This window comes from Meleagris gallopavo, chromosome 6, assembly GCF_000146605.3.
Source record: "Meleagris gallopavo isolate NT-WF06-2002-E0010 breed Aviagen turkey brand Nicholas breeding stock chromosome 6, Turkey_5.1, whole genome shotgun sequence".
Taxonomy (NCBI): domain Eukaryota; kingdom Metazoa; phylum Chordata; class Aves; order Galliformes; family Phasianidae; genus Meleagris; species Meleagris gallopavo.
In genome coordinates this window covers 29,215,706-29,232,883 of record NC_015016.2, presented here as the reverse complement: position 1 = coordinate 29,232,883, position 17,178 = coordinate 29,215,706, and the positions used below count along the sequence as shown (strand labels likewise).

General features: G+C 41.7%; 1 long non-coding RNA gene across 1 annotated transcript; it reads right to left on the bottom strand.

Annotated features, from left to right (window-relative positions):
- Positions 1-1,457: 1,457 nt before the first annotated feature.
- Positions 1,458-11,763, bottom strand: LOC104911479. The gene is made up of 4 exons (XR_004160132.1): positions 11,654-11,763; positions 10,040-10,086; positions 6,493-6,585; positions 1,458-5,917 (listed from the first exon to the last, which is right to left on the bottom strand). It is a non-coding gene; the product is annotated as an uncharacterized LOC104911479 (long non-coding RNA).
- Between the last annotated feature and the right edge of the window lie 5,415 nt (positions 11,764-17,178).

The following is a 17,178-nucleotide window of genomic DNA, read 5'->3' as shown; positions in this document are numbered from 1 at the left end:
GCTGGAAACCGCAGCTCTTCCGTCCGGGAGCTGCGTCCCGGGGCCGCGGTCAGGCGCTTCCCGGGGCGGGGGCTCCGTGCCGGGCTGCGAGAGCAGCGCCCGCCGTCGGTGCTCCCTCCCGTCGGGACCTCCCTCGTCTCGGTGATTGCCAAAAGTCCTTCTGCTCCCGGAGACCGCGGAGACACGGTGCCCTCCCCTCTTTTTTTTCCCCCCTTTCAGTCGTTTACCACCCCGCATCCAAATGTTTTTGCGTTTTCCGGCGCATTTGGATCATTCCCGCTTGAGTGGGAATAGCAAAACCCGCTGGCAATAATTAGGTTTCAAGTCCCCTATTTTTAAACCCCATACAAATAAAGAAGCACCGTTGGTTGTGAGAGGAGCTGCGGTTCAAATGCCAAAAAGAGAGAGGCTGGGGTGGGGGGGGAGGAGAGGAAAGTGAAATATTTGTAAAATACATCAGAACCTCTAGGTTTGTACCACGGGGAATCGTTCTAGATTAGTAACAATGACTCCACCAACGTATCGGTGTGAGGTGCAGTTGTCCAGGAGACGATTTTGTATAGTATTTTTCTTGTACATTACTTCCAGTAAATATTTGGAAATATATTGAAGTACACTCGAGCATTTTTTTTTTTTAAGTTTCTATTTTATTTTATTTTTCTAAATATTTCTTTTCCTGCCACGAGAAAGCATTACCAGTGCAGCCCTCCTCAGTTTTATTTCTGGACTCGTTTCCTGAAGTGTCCATCAAAGCGCACTTCAGGATATAGGTTTTGCTTGAATATTAATTTAGGTAGGCATACAACTGTAATTAAGCAAACAATATTTGATAAATGTTGAATGACATTTAATTTAATGGAGCATGTACTTATTTGCATTTGCTGGCAGTTCAGGTATAGTCACAGTGAGAGTTCTCCTCTAGTTCCTGAAGTGGGTTTGCCACGACCCATGTATTAATAAACTGTCCGAGTGAAACTGAACTAACGTTGGCCTATGTGTATTTCCTGAAAATAATATTGATAAATGTTAATAAACACTCCCGACACCACATTAGCGGTTTGCCCTGCTGCAAACTAATTGTCTCATTGTAATGTTGAAATAATTTGGATATTTCACATTGAAATGGAAAGCCCTTCGCTGGAACATTTTAGATTTGCATTTTAAATGCATGAAATGTAATTGATTTTTATCTGTAATATTTTAAATGGTATTAATAAACTCCAGAGCGAACATTCTATCCCAGGCAGCTCTTTGCTTTCCTTCTTTCTCACTCCACCATCGTGGGCAGCGCTGTGCTCCGATCCCTATGGCACACACAGTTCTCAGAGTTTCTTCTAAAGGGGAAACGCAACGAAGTGAAAGCCGTTGTAGGCTGTGCCACTGCTGGGGCAGCACCAGGAGCGTGCTGGCATTCTGCTTGGCACACTAGGAGAGGAAGCTAAAGGAAAAGCATCAACACTGCTTTCATCTTTCTTTTCTATTTTTATTTATTTATTTATTTTTTAATTTTTAGAATCATTTCTCACATTGAGAAAGGCCGATGTGATGCGGGAATACGAATGATAATTATTTCTTTAAAAAGAGCTTGGCGGCTCTGTACTTGGAGCCAGGTTTGGGTGGTCATGGGCAGAGCTGTGCCATGTGGAGTGATGACTCCTGCAGCCCCAGTAGGACAGACAGTGGGGTTGGGAGGTGTTGGGTTGCTGGGGTGGGTGTCTGGCATTACCAAAGCGCTTCCTGAGCTCGGAACAGCAGTGCAAGGGAGTGGGGGATTAAACCTGCCACCTCCTGTTAGATCGGGAAGCGTTGTCTTTGCGTTTTTGAAGTGAATCCCAAGAGCATTACATTAGCTGCTTATCAGGGAGAATGTCATTCCCTTTGGGAAATGTGGCCCCTCGTGTTGCACACCATTGGTGTGCTGAGAGATTGGGGTTAGAGTCTGGAATTGGCATAGAAGAGAGATCTTTGTGCAGACACAGGGAAGCACATTCCTGTGACTGCCCTACGGAGCAGCATTAAAACATGGAGCAAAAGCATGCAGGCTGCTTGGCTCCAGTGCACTTGGGACTTTGGAGCTGTGCGTATTAAAAGGCTTGGGAGGGACTTTTAAAGTGCATTGGAACCGGGATTTGCTCTGCTCGAGTTTTTCTGAGCTGCGTTCTGAATGTGTGTCATTACAGATGCAGCCATCGGGGGCCTGCAAAGTTTTCTGTGAAAGCAAAGCAACAGTTTGCTCTGCATTTTTTCCTCTCTTTACTATTATCGTTATTAACTTAATGTCATGGAAATACAGTGATGTACCAGCACTAGATTCCCACTGTGGGAGTGAGAAGCAGTGTTGCCTGCTACTTTATTCCTGATGGGCACCAAATGAAAAGGAAACAGACGAATGGCCCCAGTGCTGCTTCTCTAATATCCCCTCTGAAGGAACAGCTGCTAAATGCCACCGGCTGGAAGCCCAATTCTCTGCTTTGGAGCAGAGCAAACTCATCCTTCCAGGGAAGGAGCTGCCGTGTTGCTCTGGGATCTGTAAGAACACACATTTTTTCTTTCTTTCAGCAGCAAAGCCTGGCACTTGAAGACTGAATAGCTCCTTTTGGTTATTTATTTCCTTTTACTAAACCTCTCCAGATAAGGGCATTGAGCTGTTTGATAGCAGCCGGGAACTTGTCTGGCTCTGTGCAGATGAAGGTAGAGCTAAACCAGTTTGCTGACCTGTGGGTCAAACTGGCGTCCATCATCGTACCTTCCAGCCACCCGCTGGTGATTGTGGCCATTCCCGTTTGCTCTCTGACCTTTTAAGTCTCTCCCCTTCAAGCTCATAGCAATGTCTATCAAATTTTGCATCCCGTTTTCCCATGATTCTGCCTTTTCATTGTCATTTTCCTGTTTAACTTTTCAATAGACCAGAGACGGGAGATGCACACAGCCGGAGCTATTCACAGCATCACTTCCTCCCTGCTCGGTGCCTTCCAGCCTGAACCGGGACCAGGGGCTGCTGGCTTCTTCTTTGCCTCCAGCCTAGGGCTGCAGAAGTAAAAAACCACATCCTGAATTTGTGAATGTGGTGCTCAATCCAGCCCCAGCCCCTTCCCTGCTGCAAAGATGCTGAATGCAGCACAACCAATCTTTCAGTCCAAACGCTTACAGGTAGGCACTTGCCAAACCCTGCCATGCTCCAGTTGCGTTCTGTGGAGTGACCTCTGCTTCAGCTATGGGAAGAAGGAGCCAGGAAAGTGTGAACAGATTGGGTGTGTGGCTGTGCACACTCCCACGAAGTGTGGTAAGAGGACCTCTTTTGATGTACAGGAGCAGCCTCACCTTTCTCAGTGTAAATGTTTTCTCAGCTTACTCCATTGCAGCTCATTGTTCTAAAGATATAAATAAATATATATATTAAATCCTCAGTGTTTACGTGGAAAAAAGCATATGACTGATTTAACACTGAGTTTTTGACTGTTTGAGTGGTGACTTTTCCAGGTAGCTGGTTATCTTGGGCTTGAGTGGATGGGGAAATTGTTACATCTCAGGAAAGTGTGTATGGAGAAAACCTGTGTCACTGAGGACAATTCCTGTGTTTCCAGTTCTGTGGTTTTCTAACTGCTGCTTGAAATGATTCCTTTTTTCAGAATGGTACTAGGGAAATAGCGGCAAGTGATAGGAGCTTTACTGGAACACTCTACATGAGGTAACTCCATTTTACAATTGTAGAGTTCGAAACAAACCAGGAATCTGCCTGACTCTTCGGATGGTGGACAGTCCCCTGGAGCTCTGTGCTCGGAGTGCTGCAGCTGCCGCCGACGGGCGATGGGCACCTCTCGTGGGAGTCACCTGCGGCTCAGCACCGCGACATCCCCGGCTTTCAGTCTGCGAAAAGCAAAACGCTGCAGCGGAGCGTTCGCAGGTGCAAAAGCCGAAGGCTCCAGTGCGCAATGCTGCGGGATGGGGCAGGAGGGACAAGCACTGTGAGCAGAGGTGACACGGAAACGTCGTCCCCGGGTGGAGAAGGAATACAGCATGGGCGGGGCCGGGAAGCGCCTTTGGAACAGTTTTTGCTGTCGGGGAGTAAGAACGCCACTCAGATTTCCTTTGGAGGGTGGGCGGTGGGAATTTGCTTTCTTATTTTGTCGTCAGCGCTCTGGGACAGGCGGCTGCGCTCAGCCGTGCCCGAGCTTTCCCTGCATCAGCGCTCGGCCCCTTATACTGGGGGCGAGCGAGCTGCCCCGCATCCCACCTCCGGCCCTTCTGCCCCGCTGCACGGCTCCCCTCCTGCCCGACCCCCGGAGCTGTGCCGCGGGCTCGCAGCGCCCCCCGGTGTGCGCTCTCCGGCGCGGTGACCCCGGGGGATCCTTCCTTGCCCACACTCCTTCGAGGGTGACGCTGTGTGTTCACGGGGCAAGCGGCTGCTACGGGCAGAGGGGCCTCCCGGAATTTGCGGGTGTCACCTGGCAATAAGCAAGACGGGTGAGATAAGGGAGGTGGGGGGCAGCTGACAGGGTGGCAGAGGCCGCTGCTGTGAAACTCACATGTGCTGTATAATGCAAAGTTGGAAGCAGTGTTTTTGTGAGTTATGGTGGGGAGAAATGCTTCAGCACACTATGCGTGTGGAAAGCAGTGTATTCCTTCTGCCCACTAAACAGAGTTTATTCCTGTCCACACTGAACACTGCTCCTGAGCTCCGCAGTCTTCTTATAAATCTTTCTTCTTTTTCGTCCTCTTCGTCTTTTTAAGAGTATACCTTGTTATTAAATATTCTCGTGGGCAGCCGATTGGAAGAGGGCTGAGCATGGCTGGACTGGCTCACCCTGCTTTGCCAGCTCTTGCCTCTCCCAGCTTTGCCATCCTCTGAGATTTGCATTGTGGAGAAGTGCAGTGGAAGGGACACGCTAAGCGAAGGCAAAAGGGAAAGGTGAAGAGAACACCTTCAGGAGCACAAACGAGCATTAATGCTGCTTCTTTCCCGACCCCAGATCCAATAGTCTGGTTTTAAACTACGGAAAGAAGTTGTGATGCTCAGAACTGTAGGAGCTTTTTCCTCTGTGCTGGTTCCCCTTGCCGCACACTTCTCTCATGCTTTTAACCCTTTGGTCTCCTCTCCTGCAGACTTCAGAGATTTTTTTTCTGATGATCATACCTGAGTATAAGATCTATATGTCAGGAAACAAGACTGAGGATTTTTCTTCTCCATTAAAGTAATCCTGGAGTGAAGTTGCTGCCTCTCCCTGCAGACCTTGCCTATTGCAAACAAATTCCTGCAAAACATTCCTTTCTCACAGCCTCCAGGTGAGTCCTGTGCTGCTGGCAGAGCTGACAAGCTGCTGATGTTTGCCTGTAACCATTGCCAGTTTTCTCCAAGTAGATGAACCACTCACAAAGCGAAATTCCTGAAAAGCCCCAGGGGTGAGGTATTAATATGGGCAATGGAAACAGGCTATCTCAAGGAGGGAATCCCAAATTGGTAAGAAATCAAAATGCCAGTAAGAGCCAATATCACTGTCTGCTATGTGTGTTTGCTTTCCTTTGAGTACTCCAAATCCTGCCATCCCTCTGAATCGGAGCTTAATTTGCTCATCCATTTACATAGGAAAGAAGAAAGCTGAACAGGGAGAACACTTGTGAAACAAGCGTGCCATTGCTCACTGTGCTGCACACAGCGACACACTGCTAACTCCTCACAGCCTCCTCTGCGCTGGGACAAACATATCTCTCAGAGAGCTTCAGGGCAGGACTTCTCTGTGGGGCACAGGTATCTCTTACACATACAGTGACACATCCCCTGCTCAGCAGCCAGTGCGGTTTGTCGGTATCATGCTCCCCTCCTGGGATCTCCAGCAAAAAGTCGGTGCTCTGACGCCCACCTTGACACTTGCTCACATCTACTGCACACCTACACTATGTGAGGCACAGAGCCATTAACCTGTAGGAACAGCTGCAGTCAGCTTCTTGTTTAGCCAAGCACAGAATGTTTGGAAGAATGAATGAGTTGAAAACACATGAAAACAGCATACATTCGTTAGGAAAAAAAAAAATGTTCTAATAGCTCTGTGATCTCTGAAAGAGTTGGATCCTGGAAGGTCTGCACTTGCTGAGGACCCCCTTGTAAATATAGGTGTGATGTATTTGTTTATAGTCCTGCCTAATTCTTTCTCTCTTCTTCCTTAACGACACAGAAAAGCCAAAAATCAGTCTGACCTGATGCTACACCTAGATGAAAAAAATGCACGTCAAAACTGTGATGTGGGGATTGCCTTTGTTCTAAATAACCACTGTGTGCCCTGTTACAAAACTTACGGTATGTGAGGGTTTCTAATATTTTATAGATGTTAAATCACCACCTGGCTAGCATTTACCTTCATGTCAGGCCCTGCTAATTTTCACTCACTGTGGCAGATATTAGGGTGTTTTTTTTCTCACTTTATGAGTCAGGTAAGAAAGTTGATGGACTTCTAATCGTCAGCCGAGGTGCTAAGTTTGCACATATCTTTTTCTCACCTCTTGGCAGTTCAGTGTCCCAAGGTAATTTCTATTCAGCACCATGACGTGTCAGAGAGTGGATGTAAAATGTCTGTTATAAATATGTCCAAGCTGAAATAAAGATAAGAATGAAAGATTTTCCTCCTTTGGCCTCGGCAATTTCTATTCTTAAACATTCTGTTGGTAGATATTTCCTGTTTTCAGCAACACCACGTAACACAGTTGCAGGCAACAGGAGAAACTGATAATGCTCTTTAGGCATGACAGACTACCAAAATTCAATTGAAATTAAAAATCCTAAATTAAACTTAAAAAACAAAAGATGAAATCCAAGGATAAACTATGGCTGATTGTCTTAGTTAACGTCTTTTTTTTTGATGGTATTTCTCTGTTTTGTTTTGATTGATTGCACAGTCTCATAGCAAAGAGACAACTTTGTTTTGTAATTTAATTGCTGGCTTGCTACCAAGATGCTGATAGCAGAATTAGCAGGAGTTTAAAATAAAATAAAGAAACTGAAGAAATTTCATTTCTCACTGTATAAATGCTGGGAAAGGAGAGAAACACCAAGAACGAAGTACGAAAGAAAATAATCTTCATTATTTTGTAAAATTCTCAATGAATTGTAGTTTCCGATTTTGGTCCAAGCACACATTTCACTGTCTGCAACGTGTTTAAAATAAGATATCTGAATTTTGTCATTTGGCAGCAGGGTAAAGTACACTTGTAAAGCCAGGTTTCTTGAACAAAACCTATGTTACAAATACTTTCATATAATTTATCGTGTTTCTACAGGCACAGAAGGCATTGCAAAGCAATAACTGCATCTACTAGATACATTTTTGGCACATAACTTAGCCACACCTCCCCTGCTAGTAGAAGTCAGACTAAATCTGATACTCATCCCTTACCCCACCTCTGGCCTGACTGTTTTTACTTTTCTGAATTGAGCTGCACTCAGCTTTTATGGTTTCCTTCTCAGTGAAATGGCGACATTACAGAGGCTTTGAATGAGCTGATAATTCTGTATGATCTCAGGCTGTGCCTTTGTGGGAAGGTACTTAGCAGGTGGGAGAGGCAGGGATCTTCCTTACAAGTAGATCTGAAGGCTGCCTTTGCTATGCTGCATCCCTTGCCAGCATGGATTTCTCTATTTGATATTTCAGTGCCTTGTGAAGCATAACTTGTATTTTAGAGAGTACAACACCATCAGAGAAGAACAGGAAACACAACACGGGCACTTGACTGCTGCCAAACCTGGTGTGCACTGGTAGGCACTGCACTTTAAAGGACCAAGTGCCTTTATGTGAGCTTCCGACGCCCTTGGGCTCAGTGTCACCCTGCTGGGCCCCTCTCCAGCTTGATCCTGTCAGGGTACTTCTAGGACTCCCTTTGTACACTGTCAGGGTTTGAGTCCCTATATAATGCGCAGGAAATCCCCTTTTGTGAGAGGAAGGGGAGGACAAGAGCAGGATATCTCCCTTTCCTACAAGATCACTATGTAAGTGCCTGGGACCCCACTTGGAGGATACATGGAGGGTAGAACTGATGGCAGTCAGAGCAGAGGTGCCTGAACCAAGGGGAGAGAATTTCAGTCACATTGCCCCCAGGCATTATCTGAACAGGTAAATGCACATGGGTAAATCAGATGGTATTTCATTCCTCCTGGATTTATGCCAATCAACAAAGAGATCTGTATCTCTACAGAGATGTAAACTCTGATGAAAGCTTCTTCTGTATGGGAATGCTTACACAAACTGCTGAGCTGTGTGAACAGCCTAATGTGTAACAAAATGTCAGCTGGGTCTTCTCTTTAATTGGAACACAGTAACAGTCTGCACTATTGAGCTGCTGAGTTTTTAATTTTTAGAAAGCTGATTGCCTCTCGAAGCAGCCAACTGATAGGAGAGATCCTGTGAAGAGAGGTTTGTGGGCAGACTGGCAGTTTGATCAGGTTCACATGATCAAACTCACATTGAGTTTGACTCAAAAATGATCATGCTCACATTTTCTGCCAGCTCTTTGTAGCTCTCAGGATAAACAAAGTGGTGGGTGGTCTTGCTCCCAACATCTGATTCGTAACCAATGGTGGGTGCCCGGTTCATTCTGACCACGAAATCATGGGAGTCAATGTCTTGGCCATATTGAGACTGACGAAGGTTGCCAGAGTTGCCCACGACATTATTAATTTCTTAATTTCCTTAAGAAATGGCTTGAAAAAAGAAACAAACTTAACTAGGCATATACATCACAGGCAAACTGTATCTGATCTGTATATTTTTGGTTAGTACAAGAACATGTCACAGTATGGCTAAAGACTGCCTGCTCTCACGAGGCTGCAAGCATCATTGACCTAAACTCACTCTCTTGATGCATAAAGCTTGTCTGTGTTACTGAGGTAACGGGATGCAGGATTCTAATAAAGATGGTCAGAAGAAAACTGTAGCATGCTTATCCTCGACTCTTAACACTAAATCATTAACAAAAGACAGTTCAACGGAGAACCTGGTACAAAAATCCCTCACCATCTACAGTGCACATTATTTTTCTTAGAAGGTATTGCCTTACAAACTAGTTGCCCCACATGGAATTATTCTGGAATACTTCTTCTCTGATGAAGTTGTCAGCATGTTTTTCCAAGCTGATAGAAAGTTAGATGTCACTTCTAACACATGAGAGGGAATCTCACATACCGCAAATCCTGCCTCTGGCCCAGCTGCATTCCCCCTTGAGGGGAAGCTTGAGTGCAAAATCACGATGGTGGTAGTAATCTGTGTGGCAGTGTGAAAAGAATCGTATAGGGGTGGATTCAGGGCTGTTTTAAAGAGACTGTCCCACTGAGTAAGGTGCAGCTCTGATCATCTTTCTGAGTCAGCTTTCATATTTTTACAGTTTTTTCCATTCAAAAGTTTCAAAATTTACTTTCGAAAGTAAAACTAAAGCAAAGCGGAGGCAGCAAACTAAAAATTACAAACAAACTCTGCAATACTCTGAGTATTTATGACTCGTTCTTGTGTTTCTCATACAGAAAGGTTCCTTTTAGTAACAGTAGACACTAATTAAGTCTCTAAGTAGCACGGGGAGACTGTCTAAAGACTTCAGACAACACTGAATTGGGTGCTCAGGTCCTGTTCGCTATAAGATATAAAGTTCATAAAACAGACTACATCTGTCAGGGAAAGTCTTAGGTGAATTTACTACTATCACAGCAAGTGTCTGCTTGAGGATTTAAACAAACACACACCTTTCATACAGGCACATTCATTATTTGTTTCCTGAAGTATCTGAGACAAGTTGGAACAAGTGAGGAGGACAAGAGCATGGAGGGCCTCAGCGAGCAGCAGCATCTACTTGCAGGGTAAGTGACTGCCCCAGCTGAAGGTTCCTAAATGCTTCATGTTTTAGGTTTCCTTTTCTGAATTTGAAAACATAAGTCAGACATTTCCAGCTAGACCTCCAGTTCTATGAGCTGTCTCATGCAGTAGAAGTATTCAACACAATGCAAACAGGCATCCAAATGTTTCTGACGCTCTCATCTCACACCCCAAAGCAAAGGAATGCTTACCAGAGCACAGTGTCAGGTGAAGAGACCAAAGGAGATGATCAAGGTAACTGAAATGCAGAATGTGATAAATTTTACTGATGAACTTATTACAGTAAAATGAAATACTTAGAAGCTTAGTTGTAAGAAGCACAAGTGAAATAGAAACTTATTTTTGAGAAATGCAATGTATCTACTGAGATGGGACTCAAGCCTGTCTCTCAGTAGTATTCTTCCATTCCATCCTGTCTTTCATTTCCCTCTCAAAAGAATAGTTGTGTTTGCATCTGTGTGTATCATCATCTAAAGCTTTTAGGGGGCAGTCTCCTGCCCAGCATTACTGTTGGGATGCCCTGCTCTCAGCAGCGTCTGCTCTTTTGTTCATGTCCAAACATAAAGGACTACATTAAAAGAAGGCAATGGATCTTTGCCATGAAACTCAAACAGTGAAATTGAGTCAGAACAAGAAATTCTGATGATGTCTGCCTCCAGTGTGTAAAGACAGGCAAGTATGTTGCAGACAACTTGTGGTAATTGAAACTTATGTAGTTTTAAAAAAATAAACTTGCTTTGTCAACAGATGCAGTTTGTCTCTTACTAGATACTAGTTAGGGTGAAATTGAAGAAAGATGTAGAAAAAATAAGGAGAATTTGGTGAATGAACAATTAGATGCAGAAAAGCAAGATAAAGTGGTTACATGAAGTATTTTTATGGAAAAGGGATGGTTCCTTCAGTTTTTCCAGAATGAGGGTTTGTAAACTTGACTGAAATGAGTCAAGTTCAAATTCAGAATTAGAAAGTTTTATCTGTGGTGATAACCATTCAGTGAAATTAAAGGAATCATCACCAAACCCTATATTGAAACTTATGCTAATAATGATTATGATTATTTAATCTTTTAAAAAATATTTTTTTCTAAAGGAAATAAAATGCAGTCTAGGCATGAGTTAATTTAGGAAACTCCATGATAAGCATGACAGAGGTAATCACAGCATTCCTCTGCAATGAGTTCACTATTTTTGAATCTATGGAGATAAGCTATCAAGTGGTTAGCCTCAAAAATCACAAAATTATCTGATTGTTGGACAATCAGACTGTAGGACACTTTATATTTCATTTCACACTCTGTGAGAGTTGAGGCCAACCTTGAACTCCTGATTCTGTTCTGGTGAGTTCTGCCATCACACCACGCTGGGATATAATTTGAGTAATTAGGGTTGAGTGGTATATTCATTTACTTTTTCATGTTTGCATAATAAAATTGAAATTTGTTTAACTTATTCCTTGATCATTAGGTGAAAATCTATAGTTCTAGAAAAAAATATTTTGGCTAGTTTTGGCAATTAATTAATTTAATTAATGAAAATAAAAATGCTGACTTCTGCAGAACTTTGTTTTATGGTTGGTGGAGAATCATGTTTAGCTTTCGTTTTGAACCTGATTCATGGCCCACTGAAATTTATAGGAGCCATTCATTAAGCATGGGAATGGGTCCCTTGTGAAATGGAGTGTTCAGATGAGAACAGATGCAATCATCTTTGGGTTTTTAAATACTACAGCTTGAGCTTCAGTTGTTTTCATTCACATGAAAGTGCACTGACTTATCAGAGGTAATTTTAACCATTAAATGTACCTACCTTCTAACTTTTATTGATTACTTCCCTATGAATCCTTCCTGATAGCAGATACCCAAATGGAATTTTGCAAAAGTTTTCCCTGATTGTGCTTATATTCAATGTTTTCATTAGTGACCTAGAGGGGAAAAGTGAGTCTGCTTATTAAATTTCCAGACAATATTATTCAATCTTGATGAGGACTGGAGGACACAATTAGAACTGCAAATGATCTTGAATAACCAATACATTCTCTAAAAAATAGGGTGATATTCAAGTGGGAGGAATTAAACTCAGTGGGGGATTACCCGTTGCACAAGCACAGGTTGGGGGATAACCACAGTAAATGACCAGGTGACATTTTTATGGAAAGGAATTTATGAGCTCACAGTTGATCAAAATCTTAACACAAGTCAACAATGTCATGATGTTGCAAAAAAAAAAAAAACCAAAACAAAAAAAACAACAAAAAAACCCCTCCTGATAAACGCTAAGAAAGAGTAGGATAGGATAAGAGAGACAATAAGCAATCACTCTACTCTACTCATCAACCTTTTCAGCTTCAAGGAGAACGAAGATCACATTGCTGATGGTTAAGCATTTTCAGCACTGGAAATCCAAAAGAGCTATTTGAACAAACATATTTCATGAATAACACTGCTATGACTGATCTCATCCTAGGGCTGAAGATAACCAGTTTGTCCCTCTTGAGTGTCTTCCAGCTCTGTATAAAGTGAGGAACACCAGACAGAAGTAAATTCCCTGCTTGGAGAATACAATGTCATGACCACGAGGGGAAAAAAAACCCAAGCTCTTTACTTTGAGCAACTCTTTTTCAGCTTTCTCTTGCTGATGGAGATTAGTCTTGACAAATACTGTTAGAGGCCGTCTCATATTCTCATATATTTCAGGCCAAATTCAGAGAAACGTTCAGCAACTTTTCTTTGCATCTAAGATAAAATATATAAAATTCAGATTTAATATTTTTTGTCTCAGGCTATTTGAACGTTTTCTGACTTAGGAAAAATAATCTTCTTCCTAAAAGTTTCCTAAAAGTAAATGTTTCTGCATTCCTTATTAATTTCAAATGGTAATATTTCGTGAATATCTTCACTCTTCTGTTATCAAACAGTATGAAACGAGGGCACTTCATTCTATTACATGCATTATACTTCAGTATACTGCAAACCTATCCTTATCTGAGAAAGCTGTAGGTCTGGCTTAGGCAATCTACTTTCAGGTTTAATATGTCAAGTGAGATAGGCCTGCCTTTCTCTGCTTTGTGCACTGTAGTATAAACTCATTAGGGTTCAGCAAATGCTTTTAGTCTACCCTAAACTCCCAACCAGGGGCATGTTTCTAACCAGCTTATGCCAAACATCTCATATAACATTACTTAATGTATTTCAGTCAAGTTCATTCTTTATTAAACATAGATATATAGATTGTTTAATTATAAGAGTTTCAAAGCTCTTTAATGCTTTACCACATTAAAAAAAAAAATGAACTTGCAGTTTCCTAAACCCCTGCTAGAGTCAGAAGTGGCAATAAAATATTTACAGAAAAAGAATTACACGCACGTGTAGCTTGATTAGTACTGTGGGTCAGACAGTAAATAAAAAAAATAAAAGAGTCCTTTGATTTTCCAAACTATTGGCAAAATTGTGATCTTCATGGAAGTGGTGGTGAATCCCTTAGTGCATTGAAGGATTCAGCAGAATAAGAGAAAACCTCAGAGAAACCTAAGCACTTATGTAGCCTTTTTTTTTTAGACAATTAACCAGTTTGTCAAGAATACCTGTTTTATTAATATTTCATATTTTCTTGTCAATGAGGGATACTACACCTCTCTGAGAGGGATTTACTATGGGTATCTAACCATAGGGCACTTTGCCTGAAACGGTAAACCCAATTGAATTCTCTAAAATGAATTTGTAGCAGTTTTAGTAGGAACTGGAAGTAGTTAAAGGACAAAATATTATCTTAAATTTCAGCTGAGCAGATTTTGTTCTGAAATCAGAACAAAACATTTTACAAGTTTTAATCAGTTTAATTTGAGCTTCCAGACCTATCACTGGAATCAGTAGCATCAAGAGCTCAGTTTAATGATTTAAACCACCTCTTACAAAAATTAAGATAACACCTAGAACAACAATTTAAGATTATACAGCTAATTAATTATTTTTGTTCCTGTTAGCTCCAATGGAGTCACCCAGTTGCATATTTAATGGAGTAGGAAAAGATGGGATAAGCACTTGAGCGAAAAGCTGAAAAATTATCTACAGCCCACATTCATATTCAGCTCAATATATGAAGTGTGTATTCATTATCTGAAGGCAAGAACACTGATCAAGTTAAGAGACTCCTAGTCCTACATAGGGTGCTAGAAAAAACACACCAGGTACAGGTCAGATACCACCCTTCTGATACTGACTGCACTCTCTTTATTTTCTCCTCCTGACAGCTCATTTCTACAGAAGACCTAAAGCTGCTGATGCTCTATGACAATGTCTGTGCATTTACTAGATTAAAATATACGCCCTGTTTTGTCATCACCAATGGAGTATTTCTATTATTTTTCCATTGGCAGCAACCATAGAATATCTACTCTGTGCTGGTCCATAAGTGGTTGTGATACATTTCCTTCCATTCTGGGCCCTAGAAATAGCTTGTCCCACCACCTGAAGAAAAATAAGAAAATTTATAATGTGCCTACATAGTTAGCTAAGAAGAAAAATGGTTTTAAAATCCTCTAAAATGCAACTCTAGATATGCAAATTGAGGCAAATTCACCTGATAAGATCTATTTCTGCAAGTCTGTGTGTAACACCTCTGCCAATGACTAAATAAGGAAATAAAGTGATTTTGGAAGTCAGTTTTACTAAACTGGGAATCTTGATACAATGCCTGTTACACAAAGAAAGTCTTGGTGGCAGTAAAGTCTTTAGAGCTATGAAGACTATCAGAGGGCTGAAGCATCTTTTTTAAGAAGACAGAATGAGGGACTGAGGTTTAACTTGAAGAAGGGAAGGTTCTGGGATGTCCTCACTGTGGCCTTGCCGTACTGGAAGGGAGATTACAAGCAGAAGGGGAACCAATATTTTACGTGGTCTGGTTGTGATAGTACAAGTGGGAATGGCTTAAAACTAGAAGAGGGGAAATTCAGGTTTGGAAGAAATTCTTTACTCAGAGGGTGGTGGAGCACTGGCACAGGCTGCCCAGACAAACTGTGGATGCCCCATCTCTGGAGGTGTTCAAGGCCAGGTTGGATGGGGCCTTGGGCAGCTTGAGCTGGTGGGTAGCAACCTTGCTTATGACGGGGGGCTGGAACTAGACAGGCTTTAATGTCCCTTTCAACCTAAGCCCATGCTATGATTCTATGATACCATATGACTCTATCAGTGTTCAGCTGAAATAAAGCTGAGGTGCACAGAGCATTGAGAGGGCACCAAGCTATACCAAAATAAGTGATTATAAGCCTATGTATTTACTGTATATGATGTAACATAACAAACAGCTCCACAGCTCTTTCCCCTTAGATTAAGCAGCTGTGCACCCCTGTGCTGCAACTTCATCAATTACATGTTCTGAAATAAGGTCTGAATTTTCCTGTTCCAGAGAAAACCAGAAGGCTATCTGTGATTTACTGCCAGAACCATAACTGCCTCTGTGGACACACTTATTCCTTCCATCCTCATGGGGAATTAGAGCGGTATAGTTAAGCTGGTAAATTTTCCTATTCAGACAGGCTCAAACATCAAGAAACACAGCTAAATTAAATACTTCTCCTAGGGGAGCAGTATACATACATACGTTCACCAGTTTTTGCTCATAACCACACACACAGTCAAGTTTTAAACACAGCAACCTGCAGTTGTGCTACAAGGGTGGTTTTTTCCTGCCATATTCTGTAAGCTCTCGTTCATTCTGTAAACCACAGTTCAGCTTTGAGTACATCGGCTGTTTGTGACCCTAGGCCCAATATTTTGAGGTGAAAATCCAGTAGAGAGAAGACTACAATTTTTTTTGCTCCCAGAAAACTGAAGTCTGGTAATAGCACAGCAAAGTCATCAACAATGCAGGATGAAATATGGATAGCTGTCTACTGAGAGATATTTTTTCCCTCTTCTGCAGGATTAAGATTGTTTTTCAGTAGAGATCCTACACTGCTGTTCACAAAGGCATTGAATAGATAGGATTGGAGAAAAGGCATTGGATTAGATAGGCAAGATTTTTTTTTCTTTCACACTAAATAAGTACTGAAAGGGTAACAGTAGAAGAACAACAGAAGCTGCTTTAAAGTTACTTTTTACACCTCTGTTATTTTAGAACATACTCTCAGGAGTGACATATAATCATAGAATTGCTCAGGTTGGAAAAGATCTTAAAGATCACCAAGTCCAACCACAACTTAACTATACTACTCTAACTCTAACAACTCTCCGCTAAATCATGTTCCGAGCACCACATCCAAATGGTTTTTAAACACATCCAGGGATGGTTACCCAAGCACCTCTCTGGGGAGCCTATTCCAGTGCTTAACAACTCTTCCTGTAAAGAGGAAATCTCACTGTAATCTACAGGAACCTTTTAATAAGATTGTCTATTAAAATACAAGAAAGTATACAAAGTGCATACAGGACTCTATTTTATCTGAAACCATGGCTAAAGCACTACTCAAAGTGAGTTTAGGTCATAAGTATCTTGACTGTCCATACTAGAACGGTCTTTCAAAAATCACATACAGATGTACACCTTGCTCTGATTCACCTGCTTGTATGAAGATCTCAAACAGATGCTGGCAATTGCAGGCTTATCTGGTCAAAGTGTTGACTTCTGAAATCACCTTCTAGATTTCTGATGTAAAGTAAGTTCATGAATATCCATTTCTCTATATCAGATATACTGGCTTTTGTTAGACTTTTGCCATGCACCCATTTAACTATACATTTAAGATTTCGATAAATATCTCAATTCAATCAAATAAAACCAAAATAATGCACCCCAAATCCCAGCAGTTTCCCTGCTACATATTCTGAAAAAACAAAACAAGCCCCATAGAACAACTTCTACAATTTTATTTTTCATAACACTAGTTTGAACAATCACAGTGGAAGTGCATTGTGGATATGTCTAGAACATTTCTGAAGCATCAAAAAAAATACTACTGTGAAAGAAAGTATTGAAATAACTACTTGTATTAGAATGGCAATTAGCAGGCTTCAACAAAGTCCGCAGTTGTTCCAAAAAATTCCTGTGCACTTAGTTTCATCAGATCATAATAACATGTTGGGCTTTGGTTTGCTTTTATGAGAATGACTGTAATTTCTCTTTATTCGAGGAAATTGGTAGAGGGCTGAACAGACAGTAAAGAGTTACCATTTTGGGAGACATTTTCTAGCTATATTAGATAAGTCATACATGCATGTTGCTCTTCCTCCTAATTATTTCTATGGAAATGACAACAGATACAATGAGCACAAAAACACTATTTGATAGCACAAATTCTCACCTACAAAACACTATTTTCAGCATAGTCACCACCATTA